General features: G+C 38.7%; 1 protein-coding gene and 1 long non-coding RNA gene across 5 annotated transcripts in view; both read left to right on the top strand.

The window, feature by feature from the left end:
* DYM (dymeclin) overlaps window positions 1-18,887 on the top strand; it is a 342,875-nt gene that overhangs the window by 218,142 nt on the left and 105,846 nt on the right. The gene's annotated exons all lie outside the window — the stretch shown is intronic.
* Window positions 1,343-5,177, top strand: LOC140634884 (uncharacterized). The gene is made up of 2 exons (XR_012032218.1): window positions 1,343-2,488; window positions 3,592-5,177. It is a non-coding gene; the product is annotated as an uncharacterized lncRNA (long non-coding RNA).

Genomic DNA, 18,887 nt, shown 5'->3' with positions numbered 1-18,887 from the left:
TTGATCCATAAATAGGACAGGTGGGTGTATGGGTGATCTCGGGTAGGCTTCTCTCACTAAAGTGACTTTTAAAAAGTGATTTGAGGATAGATCTTTGGTAGATTAGTAGGTTGTTCCAAGTGTGGGGAGTGACATGAAAGAAAATAGAGGCAAGAGTAGGCGAAGGAGACAAAGGGTTCACTTAGGAGGAAGGAGCAGGGACAGGACTGGGTGTGGGAGGAGAGGAGACCGAACATTCAGGTGTAACTACAGTCAAGCCATCTGGAGACAGTTGTGCTCTGATCGTTGAGAGAGCCCCGCTGATGAGGAGAGGTATGGGGAACTGGCATCCCCAGAAAAAAATGATGGTGGACCAACATGTTTCTGTACTGGATACGAAAGTGAATAGGCAAAGCAAAAAAATGAAGTGATTATCAAATGACGGACCATGCAATTTATTCTTCAAACCAGGACATTTAGGAGAATAAAAGGGAACTCTTTCCTTAGGTCTTTGCTTAAATATCACTCTTTGAAAGTGATACATCATACTATTCCTTAAAAAAAAAAAAAAAAAAAAAAGTAGGGGTGCCAGGGTAGCTCAGTTGGTGAAGCATCTGCCTTCAGCTGAAGTCATGGGTCCCAGGGTCTTGGGATCAAGACCCACTTTGTGGGGGGGGGGGGTCCCTGCTCAGCGGGGAGTCTACTTCTTCATTTGCCTCTCTCTGTCTCTCTCTCTCTCTCTCTGTCTCTGTCAAATCTTTAAAAAGGAAAAAGAAAAAGGGGCGCCTGGGTGGCTCAGCAGTTGAGCATCTGCTTTTGGCTCAGGTCATGATCCTGGGATCGAGTCGCACATCAGGTTCCCTGCATGGAGCCTGCTTCTCCCTCTGCCTGTGGCTCTGCCTCTCTCTGTGTCTCTCATGAATAAATAAATAAAATCTTTAAAAGAAAGAGAGAGAGAGAAACTGTAAATAATTAAGTATCAGATCCTGGCCAAGATTAGCAGACTTGTCACTGAGGTTGATTTCCAAGATGTTGACGTTTTCATGGTTATGTGGTGGCATGGTGCTTCGGTTTTGGGCCAGGCCGCCTAGGCTTCAGCTCATCCTGCCACTAAGTAGCTGGCAGTCTTTACCACGTAAGTTGGAGATAGTAGGGAAACCCGTCCCTCAGGGAAGGACTAGGTTGAAATGAGACTAGGTTGAGTACACAGGGCACTTAGCTGATGCTAATGCCACATCCTAAGCGCCCATGCTCTGCTGATACTATTACCCATGTTTCCCACAGCAACTACTGCCTCTATGTTTTGGTAGTTAGCCTGTTTTCCGTTTAGATTAATTTAAAGCAATAAGAACTTTAAGCTAGCTGGTGTTGCTGGTAGCTTTGTGCCTTTTATTTGTAATGCTAGTTCAGTAATGAAAGAAAAATAAGTTTAGAAAACTATTTTTCATTCCGGCTTTAATGTAGTACAGCTCACATTCTCACTGTTAGCTATGCCAATTCTCACTTTTCGAAAGTAAATGGATTTTTCAGTCCTCTTATTGAATTATTGAACATAGTAATTCTCATTTTGTATTCAAGTAAATCTTAAAGATATTTTCAGCAGCATCATGTTTTCAGATCCAGTTTCTGTTCTGCAGGGGATTGATGGCTAAAGAGTAGTCATTTACTTTTCTGCTTTAAGTAAGGAAGATGAAACTTACTTTTGCTAGGGGCGGGATGGGATGATCTTGGCAAATAAAAATACTGATGGAGTTTAGATTTTTTTTTAAGCTTCAGAAGATCATTTAAAGAGATCTATGAGATGTTTACCAATAATTCAACTTGAATGTGCCCTTCTTCAGTGCACTTACATTTATTTTTCCTTTTTCCTAGAATATTCTTTCCTCAGATAGCTGCATATCTCACACCTCCACTTTCTTTAGATCTGTGCTTAAATATCACCTCCTCAGTAAAGCCCTCTCTGGCTACACTATTCCAAAACCAGGACCCCTGTCCACAGTCCATGTTTCTTCAGCTTTTTTGTCATAAAGGACATAAAGGATGGTTCTTCCCATCATAATGCTCTAAGATGTATAGTGTTGGAGTAACTAGAACTCTGTGATGGAATAAAAATGTGAGCTTCTCTAATACCTCAGTAACCCAGTCCTTAGGGAGTTGAGCTTCCTTTTAGTGTTGAATTATGTGTAAACAGGGTGACAGCCAATCTGATCTTGGTTTGGAGTGAGTGGTGCTGGCAGTGGCTAAGGACGAACTAGCAGCACTGTTTCAAGTATAGCCGCCTGGAGAAAAGGCAGAAATATATGTTTTTTCAACTGAAGAGTTTGTACTACTGGCCCTGGAGACCCAGGAACCCTACTTGCCTTCTGGTTGGGCAAGAGGAATAGCCTCATCTTAACCACCTCTCTGTATATATGAGCTCAGCCTGCTATAGAAAAATACGAGGCTGGGTGGCTTCAACACCACACATTTATTTTCTCATGGTTCCGGAGGCTGGAAGTCCAAGATCAAGGTAGTAGCAGGATTGGTGTCTGGTGAGGGCTCTCCTTTGGGGTTGCAGGTGGCTGCCTCTTGCTGTATGCTCAAGGGATCCGTTCTTGGTATGTGCGAGGTCAGAGGGAGAGGGTCAGAGGTCACTCAGGAGTGTCCTCAGGACAGTAATCCTATTGGATCAGGGCCCCACCCTATGATCCTGACTAACCTTAATTACTTCCTTACTCCAAATAGAGTTACGTTGGGGAGTTAGGGCTTCAATATACGAATTTTGGAGGAACACATACATTCAGTCCATAACATGCTGCTGTTATCCCAAATTTTATCTATTTCTGAGTTTAGTTCAATTAAACATTTTTTGAGAACCTTTTAAATGTATATGTGTGTTGTAGTGGGCACCAAGGAGGCCAAAGTGAATTATCCCCATGCTCAAGAACTTAATATTTTAGTGAAGGAGATAAACATGGATAAACTAGAAAATGTGATCCATGTTTTTTGTAACTGTAAAGGTGAGTGGAATTTTGCCAGGCTGATTGATGTAGGAAAAGGAAATAGAGGCCAGGAGGTTAGTGTGAGTACAAAGGCATAGTATGTTCGGGAAGCAAATCAACATGGGTAGTGCGTGAAATGAAGTAGAGCATGGTGGGCTTGAACCAGAAGCGCAAAACTGCTCTGTGCTCTTCCTTCATCGTGCCGCAGTGTTATCTGAAAAAGTAGAGAATACTAGTATGTTGATTTCTACAGCGAAAAAAACAGGTTTTAAAAGACTACAGTGATTGGCATTTATAATCTACAACAGGAGACTAATGATGCAAATAAAAGATAGTGGTACAAAGCACGTAATTAGTGGGATTATTTTAAAGTAGTAAATTTTCCATACAAAGTGAAGTAAACATATATTTAGTGTCATATTTGAGAAATCAGGGTGAAATTTAAAATAGCGTGATGATGAGAGGTTGGGAAAAATTATACAGCACAAACTCAAGTAAAGAAAAAAATTAAAAATCTTTGGTTTTCTCCAGTGCTCGTTAAGTTTTCTATGTACAATTTCTAAATTTTTTTTCACATAAATGTTTAAAAATTGCTTTTTACTTACCCTTCACGAAACAACAACAAAAACAGATAAAACATAAGAAACAGTGGTTTTCGATGTACTGGGCATCAGGCAACGAAAGAAACTAATCCCAAGTGAATGGAAGAAGGTGGTGAGCCCTGTGAATATTGCAGCTTACTGTTGTGATAGAATTTCCAGACCACTGTTTAGCGTTACAGCTAATAAATCAACAAATCAAATCATACAAATACTCAATCTAAAGGAAGGCAGAAAAAAAGGGAAATAGGGAAGCAAGAATCAACAGGACCAAGAGAAAACTAATGGCAAAAGTGATGGGACATAATGTCATCAGTAGCAGTCGTCAAAAGAAAGTGGGAGTGACCTCAGAGCACAAGGTATTCCCAGGAATAAAGCAGCCCATTTCATAATGACAAGGGAGTCACTTTGTCAAGGGAACTATTAGAACCCTAAATGCACCAAATAAAGAACAGAGCTTCAAGATTAAAAAGCAAAAAAAAAAAAAAAAAAAGAGAGAGAGAGAGAAAAAGTTACAAGGAGAAATAGATACAATTCCACAAATACTTCTTTCTCATTAATTGTAGAACAAGTAGACAAAATGAGTTTGAACATCTGAAACTCAGACAACGCTATCAACCAATTTGAACTAAGTGATGTTTATAGGACACTCCGACCAATAACAGCCAAACATACTTTCTTCTCATTTGTACATGGGAACATTTATCAAGAAAGATCACATTCTGTGCCATCGAACAAACCTCAGTAAGTGTAAAAAGGATTCCAGTCATGGAAGGTGTATCTTCTGACCATGAGAGAATTGTAACAGAAATCAATAACAAAAAAGCTCTCTGGAAAATCTTCCAAATTTGGGAACCAAGCGACATACTTCTGAATAGCCCGTAGATCAAAGAAGAAATGAATAGACTTTAAAAAGTAATTTATTTCAGCTAAAGAAAATACAGCAGATCAAAATGCCACTAAAGCAGTATTTAGAGGGAAATTTGTAGCCTCTAATGCCTATAACATGTTGGAAAAGAACAAAAGTCTCAAATCAATGACCTCAGCTTTCACCTTAAGAAACTAGAAGAAGAGCACATTAAACCAAAAGGAGACAAGGGACAGAGAGTAGAACTCAGTGATATAGAAAACAAAAGCCATAGAGAAAATCAATAAAACCAGAAGTTCATTTCCTGAGATCAATAAAATAAATATACTTCTAGTCAACATTGTATGTTGAGTAAATTTGGATTTATATTACAGAGGTTTAGAGGACAGGGGATCACATTATCTTTATTAGATGGAGAATCAGAAATTAAGTTAAAATATGTTTATATAAAAATTTTTAATTGGAATGTAAATTTAGTTCCGAGTTACCTCAAAACCATGTTGTGCCAGGGAGACAAGCTTTTTTGCTTTGAGTTTCTCTCATAAAATCACCTTAACCGGGGCACCCGGGTGGCTCAGCGGTTGAGTGTCTTCCTTCGTCTCAGGGCATGACCCTGGAGTCCCGGGATTGAGTCCCGCATTGGGCTCCCCACAGGGAGCCTGCTTCTCTCTCTGCCTCTCTCTCTCTCTCTCTCTCTCTCTCTCTCTGTCTCTCATGGATAAATAAGTAAAATCTTAAAAAAAAAAAAAATCATGTTAACCTTAACTCTTGACTTTTCCTGCCAGAGCACATCTCTTTGTTTTAGAATATCCATGTAACCCCAGAATACCCTTGAGTCCAGATGCTTTTCTCCTCTGGATGGCATGTAGCACATCCAGTAATTGTCCAAAACAGAAACTACATATTGATGGCTGGTGGTCCAGACTCAGCCTTGAGAGCTGGTGTATTTGGTTTGCACAGTATTTATAAAAAGTCAGAATTTGTTGCTAACATACAACAATTAAGAGTTGACATAGCTGGGGAGTGCCTGTGTGGCGCAGTCAGTTGGTTAAATGGCCAAATATTGGTTTCAACTCAGGTTGTGTTCTCAGGGTCCTGAGGTCCATCCAGCCCGATGTCAGACTCTGTGCTCAGTGTGGAGTCAGCTTCAGATTCTCTCTCCCTCTGCTCCTCCTGCTCATGTGTGTGCTCTCGCTCTCTAAGAAGTAAATAAATCTTGGGGAAAAAAAGTTGGCATAGCTGGTAACCCAGAACCCACATTTCTCCATGCTGCTCATCAGTTGGAACTGACTGGTAGCCTTTCGTCACGCTCCCTATAAGGGTGTTTCCCTTTCTCTTGGCCATTAATAGCAAGTCTTAGTAGCTGTTGCTGGCCTCCTTACTACATAGAAGGATATAGTCTCAAGAAAGTGAAGTGCCCAAGTTCACACAGCTAGTAGGTAGAGGACTGGTGTTTAAACACAAAATATGTTTTATGTTTATATTATAAGATATTATAAGATAAATATATAAATCTTATAAATATTATAAATATTATAAGATAATGTCTAAATTATCTTAAATTCCAAATAAATAAATAAATAAATAAATAAATAAATAAATAAATAAATTTTAAAGATTCCTTTCTTCAGACATTGAGAGAGAGCAAGGCTATTTTTAATCTGTCATTTCAGTTGAAAAATTTGTATCCATCAGTATTATATGATGCTTCCTCAGGTAGTAAGTTTATCACATTGTTTAAATTATGGAAGTTAAAATTTACATTCATTTCATTTCCCCTGAGTTCCTGAAGTCTGAATTTATTCTAGGCTTTCTCATTTTTTGTTTTTTTTTTTAATCTTTTGAAAAGAGGGATTAACTTTTTTTTTTAATTTTTTAAAATTTTTTATTTTTTTAAAGTAATCTCCATGCCCACTGTGGGACTTGAATTTATGACCCCCGAGTTTCTACTACTTTCTCATTTCTAAAATGTTGACATCTGTCGTCTTGTCCAAATAGGTTACTGATAAGTTATCAAGAAATAAGTTCATTTTAACACTATTTTCCTGTTTGAATACTTTAGCATGATTCCCTTCTGTGAAAATAACTAACACTCCCAGGGAACAAGAATAGGCACCGTTGTCTTTAGTTTTCCGTTTGCAGGAGGAACACAATTTAAACTTTGCTTTGAATAAAAATTGCCCATGGTTTAGATAACAATTTATATCTTTCATCAAGAAACAAACGTCTCTTCCCTACAAAGATAGACTTGTATATTTTAGCTTAATAAATATTTACTTTTTGTCTGAACAGATTAAATTCTTTAATCCCAGACTGTTTGTGTCTGTGTAAATAGTACTGTTATCAGACTAGAGCTAGTGTTTTCAGTTTTCCCCACACTACTTGACAAAAAATTAAATACATCAATTATACAAAAGTCAATTGGCATTAAATACTAGTGTATGCTGAGTTAATGAACATTTGTGGTATGTACCATGTACTTTGCTAAAAATAGAGTATTAACCCTCCCTACTTCAGCTTAAATTTTAAAAGAAGTCACACAGCTTCATGTTTTTAATAAAGTATCTTTTGCTCAAAGCTTGCTTTTCTGCAGGAGGTGGGGGTGGTGGTGCTGGTGGTAGGGTATCTTTTACTGTTATGATCTCTGTTGACTGAAGAACAAAATATCAAGAGTTAGGTACAGAGGAAGTGGTAGAGACTGGCTATTGAACAGATCTTGGGCAAGTTACTTTCCCTCAGCTTCCTTCTCTGTAAAACAGGGACAGTCATGCCTTCCTTACAGATTGCCTATGGAAAAATTTCTATAAAGGCCCAACCCTGTCCTTGGACCGTAATAGGCACTCAATAGACAGTTGCTGTCCCTCCCCATCATCAGCAGAATGACTTGGTGGTTTTTCCTAACATGAAGACCTATAGTATGGTGCCCATGTATTCTAAGGCATATGTTGTGCCATGTGACTTATTGAAGCAAATGGTAGAAGCATACTGGAGAAATTTAAATATTCAATGTGTTAGGAACCTTTATGGTGAGTTACCTTAACTGGGCGCTGACCGAGAAAAACGAGGAAAAACTAGAATCGCGGGAGCTCTTTTTGCCTAGTGTGTCCGTACCGAATCTTCATTAACGCTGTGGTGAAAAGCCTGGGTACAGCTCAGAGGTAGCCCATTTTAGGTAACTCACAGCAAAGTGTAGTTCAGTAACAGTCTCGTACGTGAAGACATCGAGGTCATCGTGGGATAGAAGGAGCATCGGATGAAAAGTCAACAGTGTGTTTCTCAACACCCTGCGTGCCCTTTGGTTAAGTGGTTTCTCCTCCCTACTCAAAGGAAGGAGCAGGCTTACATCTTTGAGATCCCAAATATAACCTACTGGTGCCATCAGTGTTGTCATGGGAAATCTCTGGAGAATGGGATTAACTCTAGCTTTAGAACCAGCAGGGGGAGCACAGAGCATGAATTTATGTCCGGGTCTTAGGAAAATTGATTGGGGTGGGGGGGGCAGTTATACGATTAAATATTAACCACGGTCCTTAAAACCTGGTATTTCTTATCAGGTTCTGCTCAACTCCCTTTGAGCTCTAATTTTGTCTTGAAATGGTGATATTTTTACAAGTACATATAGAATTCTACCTCTGTAATTAGTAGTTGTAAGAAAGAGCTATGTTCTGAAAGAACATTTAATAATAATTTGTAAGGATCACTGATGGTTTATGTCCTGTATTGTTAAATATATTTTAACTGAAAGACATTATAACTTTATAACAGAAATACTCTGATTGATACTCTAATAACTCTGATGTTTGAACTTAACCCAAAACTAAAAGGGACTGTGCCTTCAAATATTACAGGCTTAAAAGTCCAATTTAAGTGATACCCCATTTATCTAGCATGCTTGGGAATTAGGAGTTCTACATACTCAAGATAACAAAAGTATGTTTCATGAAAGCACTACCTTAAAATGGTTTAAAGGTATTTTAGATAAGAGATCTTGCAGTTGCAGTCTTTCTGGAGTTTTTAAGTGCAAGACCTTGTGTACATTTGAGTCTTCTTGATACTGCAAAGTAGTCACTATAAACATGGACCATTGTGCTAAACGGCAGTAGAACTCTGAGTCTGCTCTTCCTTTAACATCAGAACTCTTCCATGTCTTTGGTTACACTACTCTTAATTTTTTCCTTTTTCTTTGTATTATTATTATTTTTTTTTTTTATTTAGAAGTTTTAGCTGAGGAAGCTAATAATAACTTACCTGGTTGAGAATTGTGTTAAGTCCGATTAATAAGACTTTGAGTTAAAGTTCATAGTTTTCCATTGGGCACTGATTCATACATGGAATCTTTCTCTCTGTATTTGTGGTTTGGGTTTATGCCTTTAGGGGCAGGGTGGGGGCTGCTCCTATATTTGAGAATGAGTCATGGTAGAGGTGGGTTTCCTATGCAGTTGCTATAAATAATATATTTGGTTTCTTGGTTTTTCTGAAAAGTATTTCTAAACTTGAACTTAAAAGTATATTTTTTTCCACCAATAATCAGCCATATTTTTTAAGAATTTGGTTGATCTGTATATATTTGTTTAAAAAGAACACGGAGAAGGAGGGTAACTAACCCCCTTTATGTATACAGTAGGCTTTGCAAAAAAATTGAAGGAACAGGAATGAACATCTGTGCCCTTGAAATTATGTTCAGAGAAGAAATGGGATAAATATTCAAGGGAAAGGGAAGGGAAGCTATCAAAGCATATAGGTCAAGTATAAATTAGTCATTAAGTACTCTAAGGTTGAAAGGAAGTTGAAATAAAAAGATACTTTTCATAAATCCAAAGATTTTTAATAGTAATGAGTTTGGCAGAAGTTGAAAAAAGGCATTTACTAGTAAAGACCTATAATTCCAATTAAGACTTCCTGTTCCTATAGCCCTCCCAAAGACTAATTATACTTGCTGAATTAAGATTAAGAGCTAAGCAAAAGAAATCGTGGAGTCCTAGTTGGGATCCTCACATTAAGGATCCAGCTACCTGGAAAATATCTTCCTGATAAATTGTGTTATGATAGAAAAGTAGATGTTATGCAGTATTTTCTAAATACAGTGATTAGTGTCATGTTTCCTGTGACTGTCTTTGTAAAGTCGTACATACAGTAAACATAGTTTATTTGGTAGGCTTCCTCTGAGAGGAAATTTCTTTATACTTACTTAGGAAGTGCCTTCCAACCTGTGATAGTAACTTCTAAACTGTCTGTCCTGGCTCCCCTGGTGTTCACTGGGGGATAATCCCACTTTCCAGATGAATTTTGTCATTCAATATTATTTCAGTCCTACTTGTTGCCGTAAATTAGTGACATCGTGCTACAGAAGTTGTGGGTTTTTGTTTTTTTGTTTTTTTAAGAGTATGGGTTTGCTATCTGTTTGGCGCACAATTTTCTCTAGGGACTGAGAAGGAGTAACCGAGAAAGACAACTAAGTTCTTTCCAGTCAGGAAATCTGTTTCTGTTTGTTACGTTAATACACTTGAAAATACCATAAAACCTCTAATAAGTTTGGTATCTTTTGAATTGCCTACTAATTGGAACATACTTTGGGTCTTTCATTGTACCTGAGTTTATATAAGAATATCATTTCTAAGCATAATATCCATGAGAGATGTATAAAAGTAAGTTAAAATTAGGGATAAAGTTTTTCCTTTGAGATAAATCAAATTACAAAATCTTTAATTAGGTCATTCTTATTAAATAGCATTTCTGACCAAGTTTAGTCAAAATTGGAAAATATCTACTTAGGAAAACAAACCTTTTCCATTATGTCCACTTACTAGACATTTTTCCACTGAATGACTTTAGGGCTAAAAACACACAAATCTGCATGAACACATTTGTGCAAAATAAAATTTTCTTCAACCTAAACATGGGATCTCTTATTTCACTCATATTTTTCATAATGTAGGTACCAGATTGTGTATTGACAGATCATGTATTCTATTCGTTACTTTCAAAATATTTTTACTTGTAATAAATCTTGTAACATCATTTTTAAAGTTGTTAGTTACCTTTCAGTTTTCCTTTAATGACTTCTTATTTTGTCACCTAACCAGTGGAAATTCAATTCCCAAGTTTCAGAATTTTTTTTAACAAGATCCATCGTTTAGTCGATTACCTGGCTCTGTTGCATGACTAGTTATTTTTGGTTCTACATGTAATTTTTGGTTGTGCACTTGTACAGTGAAAATCATGCCAGACATCATAAACATAATTTCAAATTCTCGCTGAGATGTGTGGTTTTTTTTGGGCAACAACTCTGAATTGGTGGGAACCGTCCTCGCTAGGTTTTATAAATGCATATCCTTGTGTCTTTTGCTTTTACCTTCAGAGTTTTTCAAGAAGATGAGTTACTGAATTTTCTCAGAGTGTTAAAATATGGAGCAAAATAGATTCTAGCTGACCAAGTGTGAGGATGGACACACGTTTCTGTGCATTGCTATCCATACTGCTGAGCCCACTAAACATTTGCATTTTCACAAGCCTTACTCCATAGTCAGAAAGCTATTTATTGGTGCTGACATTTCCTATTTTGTACTCTGCCTTACGTGCCATGAAATCAATGTCATTGTAGCACTTGTACTGGATGGAAATGCATTTTAAGCTATTTATTATATATGTAAAGAAACACTTATGGTTATTAAGTCAATTAATTAAATGTGAATGGGCAGTTTATTCTCCTCCGACCTTGCTTCTTTGTATAAATGTCAGTGTTCTTAGTGAAGATAATTATGTAGTTATCCATCTCCTTCATTTTAATTTTAGATCCTTAAAAATAAGATTTCTTTCTTTTTCTTTCTTTTTTTTTTTTTTTTTTTTACTAAAAATAAAGATCTCATGTTTCCAGTTTTGTAAGGTAGGAATACTGATGTCTGCAGTTTCTTTTACTGGAATAAGAAAGGCAGAAGAGAAAAAGAAGAAAGACAAATCATTAGCAGCAAGCATATTTTTAGACCCTGTTGTATGCAGCACTGTAAAAAATATCTACAATCAAGGCTTAAGTGAACTTAGTATTTGGGGAGAAAACCCCATGCTCACAGTACACATAATGCTATGTTATATGTATTATAAAACACACGTATAGGTATACAGCAATTGAAGAGCATGAAGCAGCATATTAAAACAAATAATATGTGATTTGGATGAGAGGCAGTTGCTATTTCTATCATATTCTACAAGTACAAGGGGACATATTTCATGAGTAACAATCTTCATAGACTCTGATGAGTTTTTATTTTACCAAAGCTATTTAGATCTTTAGATTTCCCTCGTGTTTGTGTTTATTAGAGCCATCCAGGATATGTTCCTTCCTCCCGCACCTCCCATCTAATCTGTCATCAACAGAGGCTACCTGACTCTTGTTGGCAATCATTAACCTGCTCGACTTTCTCTGAATAGATAGAAAGATTCTTCATGAGAAGCAGAGAAGTGGAATGAAAAAGAAAAACATTTTATGATTTCAAAAGTAGTAGTCATCACCTTAGACTCCTCTGCAGCTGGGGACACACACACACACACACACACACACACACACACACACACACACGGGCCTGGGCCTTATCCCCCCATTCTTCCAGTACAGATGCACTTTTAGGTTAAATCAGTCCCCACTGATCTCTAATGAGATACTGTTCACTGATGGTTCATATACTATAACATGATATTTACTTTCTTAGACAGTTTGAGAATATCTTTATTTTAACCTTTCGAATCAAAATTTGTCAGAATTCTACATTTTGAGTCATTTTGACTCTGTGTTTGGAAGGCATTGCTCATTGTTTTGTAGCTGTTGAGATGTCTGATGCCATAGTAATTCTTGACAGTTTGTATATGGCCCTACCTCTTTTTCTCTCTCTTGGTTTCTAGGACCTTCTTTTGTTTGCAGTGTTTTAAAATTCCTATCATATGCTATTATGTGGAGGAATTGTTTTTACCTATTTTCTGGATTCTTGGTGGGCTCTTCCAGGAAATGCATGTTTTCCAGTTTTGAGAATTTTTCCTTGAAATAATTCTTTAATAATGTCCACTTTTTCCCCCTTCTATTTTCTTTGTTCTCTTAAAACATTCTCTTTTACACTCTGGACCATCTCTTGGCCGTTTTTCTGTTGTTTGCTCTCTCTGTCTTTTCTGTCCCACTTTCTGGGAAAGTTCTTCACATTTATTTTCCTGCTCTTTTACTGAAGTTTTCCTTTCTGCTATCGTATTTGCACTTTCTTTGTTGTTGTCTGATATTCCTTTTTATACCACTGCCTTCTTGTTTCACAGCCAACATTTAATTCCCATCCTTAGCTTAGTAGTGGTAACATTTTGGGAGCTTTCAGCTTCTCCCTGCATATCTCTATTGTATTTGGGTTCCTTTTTTCTTTTTTGCTTGTCATTTTAGTGGCTCTCTCTGGTGATCTTTGACAGAGTTCATATTTAAAAGTGGGACATTGAAAAACTGGAAGTTCTGTGTGCTTGGGTTGGACTTTGTTGACTGGTGGCTTCCTGAAGACTGGTCCACCTGGACTGAGTTTCTTGAGGAGAACCCGCGTCCCCCCAGTATCAGTATCTTCAGATACTTTTTCTTGCACTTCTCAGTTTCTCCTGAGAGCAGTCCTCAGTAATTCCCTTGAATACAGACTTGGCTGACAGCATTCTCTGAGCCGATCGTGGGAGCTGAAGGCAGAGGTGTCAGCATTCAGCCTCTAGACTCTTACTTATTTGCCCGCTTTCAGGGCAGCACACTCATCCTTAGTTGTGTCTTGCATCTCACAGTCCACTTTCTGCTTTATCCTTCCGAGAGTGAACACTTTCGTTCTTCTGCCAATATAAAGAAAGAACTCGCTGGGCTGAGTGGGGGAGGGGAGGGGAGCAGAAAGCCTGACTTTTTTCATATAGATTTTCAGTCTCTCTTCATGTCTCTGGCCTCATCTGTGCCCTACTTTCTAATACCTGGTACTGGTATTTACCTGAACTGTGCTAGGGTTCCAGAGTATCTACACGTAGCATCTAATCTTACTTCACTTCTGGCTCAGGGCTGAGCCTTTCTTGGTCTCTCTTTTTTTCTTTTCGTACTAAATACTCCATTTTCTCATCCATTGCAATGGCTTTAAATTCCAGATACATGTTTCCGTTTCCAAATGCATATCTTTAACCAGAATTGCTTTCCTGAAGCCAGAATGTCCACCTGAAACTCTTCACTTGGATGACAAATAGGCATCACACACCTAGCATATCCAAGAGGGAACCTCTGATGATCTCCTTGGAACCTGTCCCCTGTGAAGTTTTTCCTGTCTCTGTAAATGATGTGCTCATCATTCCATTTGCTTAGGGTAAAAACTTTGATGATATCCTTGACTCTTTTCTTATATCCCAAATCCGGTCTGGCAGCAGCCCCTGTCAGCTTTGCCATCAACGAGTTTTGTATACACAGGAAAAATATTGGAGGATTACTCTCAGGAAAAACTAGAAGTGTGAGTCCATTGTATTTCTAAGTAAATGAGAGAGAATATTTGTTTTTCTAGTGTGGTAAAATAATGAAAAAAGATACTGCCCTGGCTATAAAAAGTCAGGTATTTGTCCAAAGAGTCAGAAACCAGATAAACTTTGACATTTTAAATTTAACAAAAGTACTTTCTTTTCAGGGAGTTTTTACTTTGTGTTTTTATTCAGTGAACCAGTTTTGGATACCTGCTGTGCACCAGGCATTGTTCTAGGCGCTAGGATTATAAGAACATATTTGAACATTCCTCCCATCATGGTGCTTCCATACTGGTGCAGGAGTTAGGAAACTTTCTTGAAAGGACTAGATAGTAAATATTTTAGGCTTTGGCTGCCAGATGATCTCTGTCACAACTACTCAGCTTTGCCATTGTATCATAAAAGCAGCCATAGGCCATATATGAATGAATGGATGTAGCTGTGTTCCAATAAAACTTTATTTGCAAAAACAAAAAACAAAAAAACTTTATTTGCAAAAACAGATGGTGGGCCAGATTTGGTCTGTAAGCTCTATTTTTGCCTACTTTTTTTCCAGTGGATAGAAACAATAAAAACATAAGAAAAGCATATAGTATTTCAGAAAATGGTAAAGTAGTCTGGGGAAAAAATAAAGTAATGGAAAGAAAATAGGGTGTGCCAAGGTTGGGTTGCAATTTTAACTAGAGTGGTTGTGGTAGTCCTCAAAGAAGAGATGACATTTGAACGAGACTTCGAGATGAAGGAGTGAGCCATACCAGGCCCTAGCATATGTTTAAAAAAAAAAAAAAGGAGGCTTATCCTAAGGGATGCTTAGAGGAGAGTAGCTCACAAAAGAAATGCAGATGTTAGGGTTCCAAAGACAAGGTTCCAGAAACTTGAACTGGGGAGTCAGCAGCTCCGGAATATTTTCCAGCTTATTGATATCTGTGTCTTTCTCTTTCACCATTTCAGCATAGGTTCAATGTCTCTTCTTGTGTGTGGGTTTTCTTCATGAAGCTAAATCATGACCATAGACACCTCTAGTTTAACATCTCTACAGTCTTCTAACCCAGAAGAAAAGCAGTCTTTGTCACTGTTCCTAAGTAGAAAAATCTTGTGTCCAGGGGAAGTTTCCATCTGGCCCAACTGAGAGCATATATCCATTGTGATCCAGGGAAGGGGTATTATAATTGACTCAGCCTTGTGTCATGAAGTCACTTCTTTCAGTCACTTCTTTCTTTTCTGTTCCGAAAAGAGGGGAATGGAAGTGAATCTGAAGGACAGGAAAAAAAGAAAAAAAAAGTCACCATAATCAGTAAAACAGATCTCCTGATGAGAGAGAATAAGGTGGTTTTGAGTGCAGAATTGAAAGTCAGATTACCAGGGTATAAATTTTATCTCTTCCACTTATGTGAAGTATAATACTTGGCAAATTCATTTACTCCTCTAATGCCTTAGTTTTCTTTATATAATATAATGAAAGTGGTAGTACCCACTTAAGCATGTTGTATGTTAATTTAGTTAACAATTATAAAAGATTAGTAAGGTGCTTGGTGCAGAATATGTTCTCAGTAAGTGATAGCTGCCGTCATTCTTACTATTTCTCCTCAGCATATAAAAGGATAACCAGTGGGATCCATCCTAGGAATGTGAGGTTGCCTCAGCATTCCGTGATCTATCAGTACAATCGACTATATTTAATAGACTTAAAGCCATATGATCATCTGAGCAAGTACAGAAAAAGCGTTTGACAAAATTCAACACCTATTCATGATTTTTTTAAAAAAATCAGTTAATAGGGTATAGAGAGGACTTCCTCAAACTGATAAAGGGCATCTATGGATAATTTATAACTAAATATAGCTACTTAATAGTAAAATATTGAATGTATTCTTTCCTAGGATCAAGAAAATGGCAAGGATATTCATTTTCACATTTATTCAACATTGTACTAACGGTCCTAGGCAGTGCAGTGAGTCAAGAAAAAGAAATTTTATAATTCAGATTGGAAAAGAACTTAAAACTGGCTTAAATATTTATTTAAAACTTGGTTTAAAGATTCCTAATCTTCAAAAAAATGGGAAGAGATGAGCTTAGCAAGGTCACAGGATACAAAGGTCAGTATTTAACAATAATTGTATTTTAATATTCATGTGACAATCAGAAATTGAAATTTACTATTTTTAAAGATTTATTTATTTATTCATGAGAGACACAGGCAGAAGAAGAAGCAGGCTTCCTGCGGGGAACCTGATGCAGGACACAATCCCAAAATCCTGGGATCACACCTTGAGCCGAAAGTAGATGCTCAACTGCTGAGCCACCCAGGCATCCCCATAAGTTGAAATTTAAAAGCTGTACTGTTTATGGTAGCAGAAAAATATAAAATAAACCTAGAATAAGGATAACTAAAATACATGCCAAACTGAAACATTGCTGAAAGTAATTTTAAAATCACTATGTTATGCACCTGAAATTGATATTGAATGCTGTATGTCAACTGTACTTCAGTAATAAAACTTTTCAGTTTTTTAAAAAGAAATTAAAGATTTTTAAATAAGCCAGATGATCTCATATTCATGGATCAGACAGTATTGTTAAGATCCTGAAATTTTATCTATTCATTTAACACAATCCTAATTAAAATCCCACCAATCTTTTTGGTAGAAACCGACAAGTTGATTCTAAAATTTATGTGGCTGTACAAAGGACCCAGAATACCCAAAAGAATTTTGACAAAGAAAATTCAAGGAGGACTCAACACTACCTCATTTCGAGATGAACTGTCAATTATAGCTAACGCAATCAGAGCAGCGCAGTAGGTTTATAGACCAATGGAATGGAATGGAGTCCAGAAATAGACCCATGCATTTATGGTCAATGAAATTTTTGACAGGCCTGTCAGGGTGATTTAAGGGGGAAGAAACTGTCTTATCAACTAATGCACCAGAACAGTTAAATATTCATAATGCACAAAACCAACCCAAGAACATAAACCTTGACTGTTACTTCACACCTACATGCATCTGAGTGGAGCACGGACCTTAAATAGGGGGGTTAAAACTATAAGCCCTATCCACCGAATCACAAACATTTTTGTGATCTTAGGTTAGGCAAAAGTTTCTTAGAAGGCAAAAAACACAAACCTTTCTTTAAATTTTGATGAACTGGACTTCATCAGATTCTTCAATTTTGCTCTTCAAAAGGCAGTTAAGAAAATGAAAAAATACCCCTCCCCTCCTGGGAGAGAATATTTACCAAAAAATACCTGATAAAGTGCTTGTATCTAAAGAAGTCTTACTAAGGAGGGAGAAGGAAAACAGCCCATTGTTTTAAATGTGCAAAAGATCTGAATACGCACTTCGCAGAACAAAACTAGGGACATGGAAATTCATTAGGGGAACACAAGTTATGTTCACGCCTAGGGGAAGGGCTGACAACCAAAAGGACTGGCATAGCACTTACCAGCGGGAACATAGGACAAGCCCACCATTTCTTGTGTACAATTGAGCAATTCCACGTCTAGGTATTTATTCAAGAGAATTTTCAAATTCAAGAGAATTTGTATTTTCACAAAGAAACCTTTGTAAGAATGCTTACAGCAGGTTTATTCCTAATGGCTCAGAAGGGGAAACAGCCCAAGGATGCGTCAGCTGATCCACAGATGAACACATTGCACTTTGCTCATGTGGCAGAAAGCTCAGCCATGAAGAAGAGCGTGGATGAAGCACTAGGTGATGGAGACCTGACCCAGAGGGTGCGGGAGGCATGATCCCCTGTCCCTGAAATCTAGCAAAGGTAGAAAGCAGGTGGGGGGGGGGGTAGCAGGCCGCGCCCTGTGGTCACCGAGAGCTCCAGGGTTGTGGTGCTGAGTCCCAGGAAGGTTTCGGGTTTTCCGACCTCTCGGGTCATATGCTTCAGTTTGGTTCATCTGAGTCTGTGCTGATGGTTCCTCAACAAAACTGATTTAAAAAAACGAGGAAACTGGCCGTGTGAGCCCATGTTGAGGTGTGAGCGGAGGCGCAGTGGGCGCAGGCCTTAGCGCGGCAGGGGGCAGGGGGAAGAGAGGAGGCCCTGAGGGCCAGAGGGGCTGCTGCGGGGGAGGAGGCAGGAGCTCCGTGGAGCCGCTCTGCTCCTAGTGACTTCAGTGACGTTTTGTAATTCTGACAGCTCGTCAGGATTTGTCAGGAGCCTGTCGCCACTACAGTGAGTAACTTTAACCTCGGGGGTGGGGCTGCCAGCTCTGGCCTCAGTTTCCTCGCCCACTGCCATCTTCCTGTGGAGTTGGGGACTCCTCGTCGTCGTCGTCATGGTCAACATCCCCCACCCCCATGGCTGCTGTGAGGAGGGAAGGGCAGGAGGCCAGGGGACTGCGGGTTGCGAGGGGCCGGCCTGCCACCTCCTGGGAGGGCCCCCCGCCCCCCGTCAGGGTCCACTGTCTGCGCTACCCACTCCCCACATCTGGCCTCTCTCTACCACTGGGGCTCACTCCCCCTTCCTTACCTCCAGGAAGGATTTTTCATAAGGTCACCATTGTTTTCTTTACTTGGGCCAAATCCAGTGACTTTCATTCTTTCTTTTTTTCTCTCATCCTTCTTCACCTTTATGACAGTGAAGAGCACTCTCCCCTTGAGTTTATTCTCTTGGCTTCCAGAATGTCCTTCTCTTTTGTTGTTCCACATCTGTTCCTCTAAGGACCCTTTGCCATTTCCCCTTCTTAGTCTTGGTGTTTCCCAGAATTCCGACCTTGACTTTCCTTACTGGACACGTTACCTTTGGGTGACTGCCTGTCCTTGCGTGGTAGCCGCTGACGCCGAGACCCTAAGGGTTCTCCTGTCTCCTGAGCACTGCCTTCGTAGTCCTCACCTGCCCGCCAACATGGTCCTGACCATTGGCATCTGGATGTTCCCACACGTCTCTGGGTTTCATGGCAGAATCATCAAGAACATCGATTCCGGAGCTTGCCTGCCTGCATTTGCCTGCTGACCCCAC

The sequence above is a fragment of the Canis lupus genome, chromosome 6, assembly GCF_048164855.1.
Source record: "Canis lupus baileyi chromosome 6, mCanLup2.hap1, whole genome shotgun sequence".
In the NCBI taxonomy this organism is placed as follows: Eukaryota; Metazoa; Chordata; class Mammalia; order Carnivora; family Canidae; genus Canis; species Canis lupus.
The sequence above is the reverse complement of the archived record's forward strand: the minus strand, read 5'-3'. Positions and strand labels throughout refer to the sequence as shown.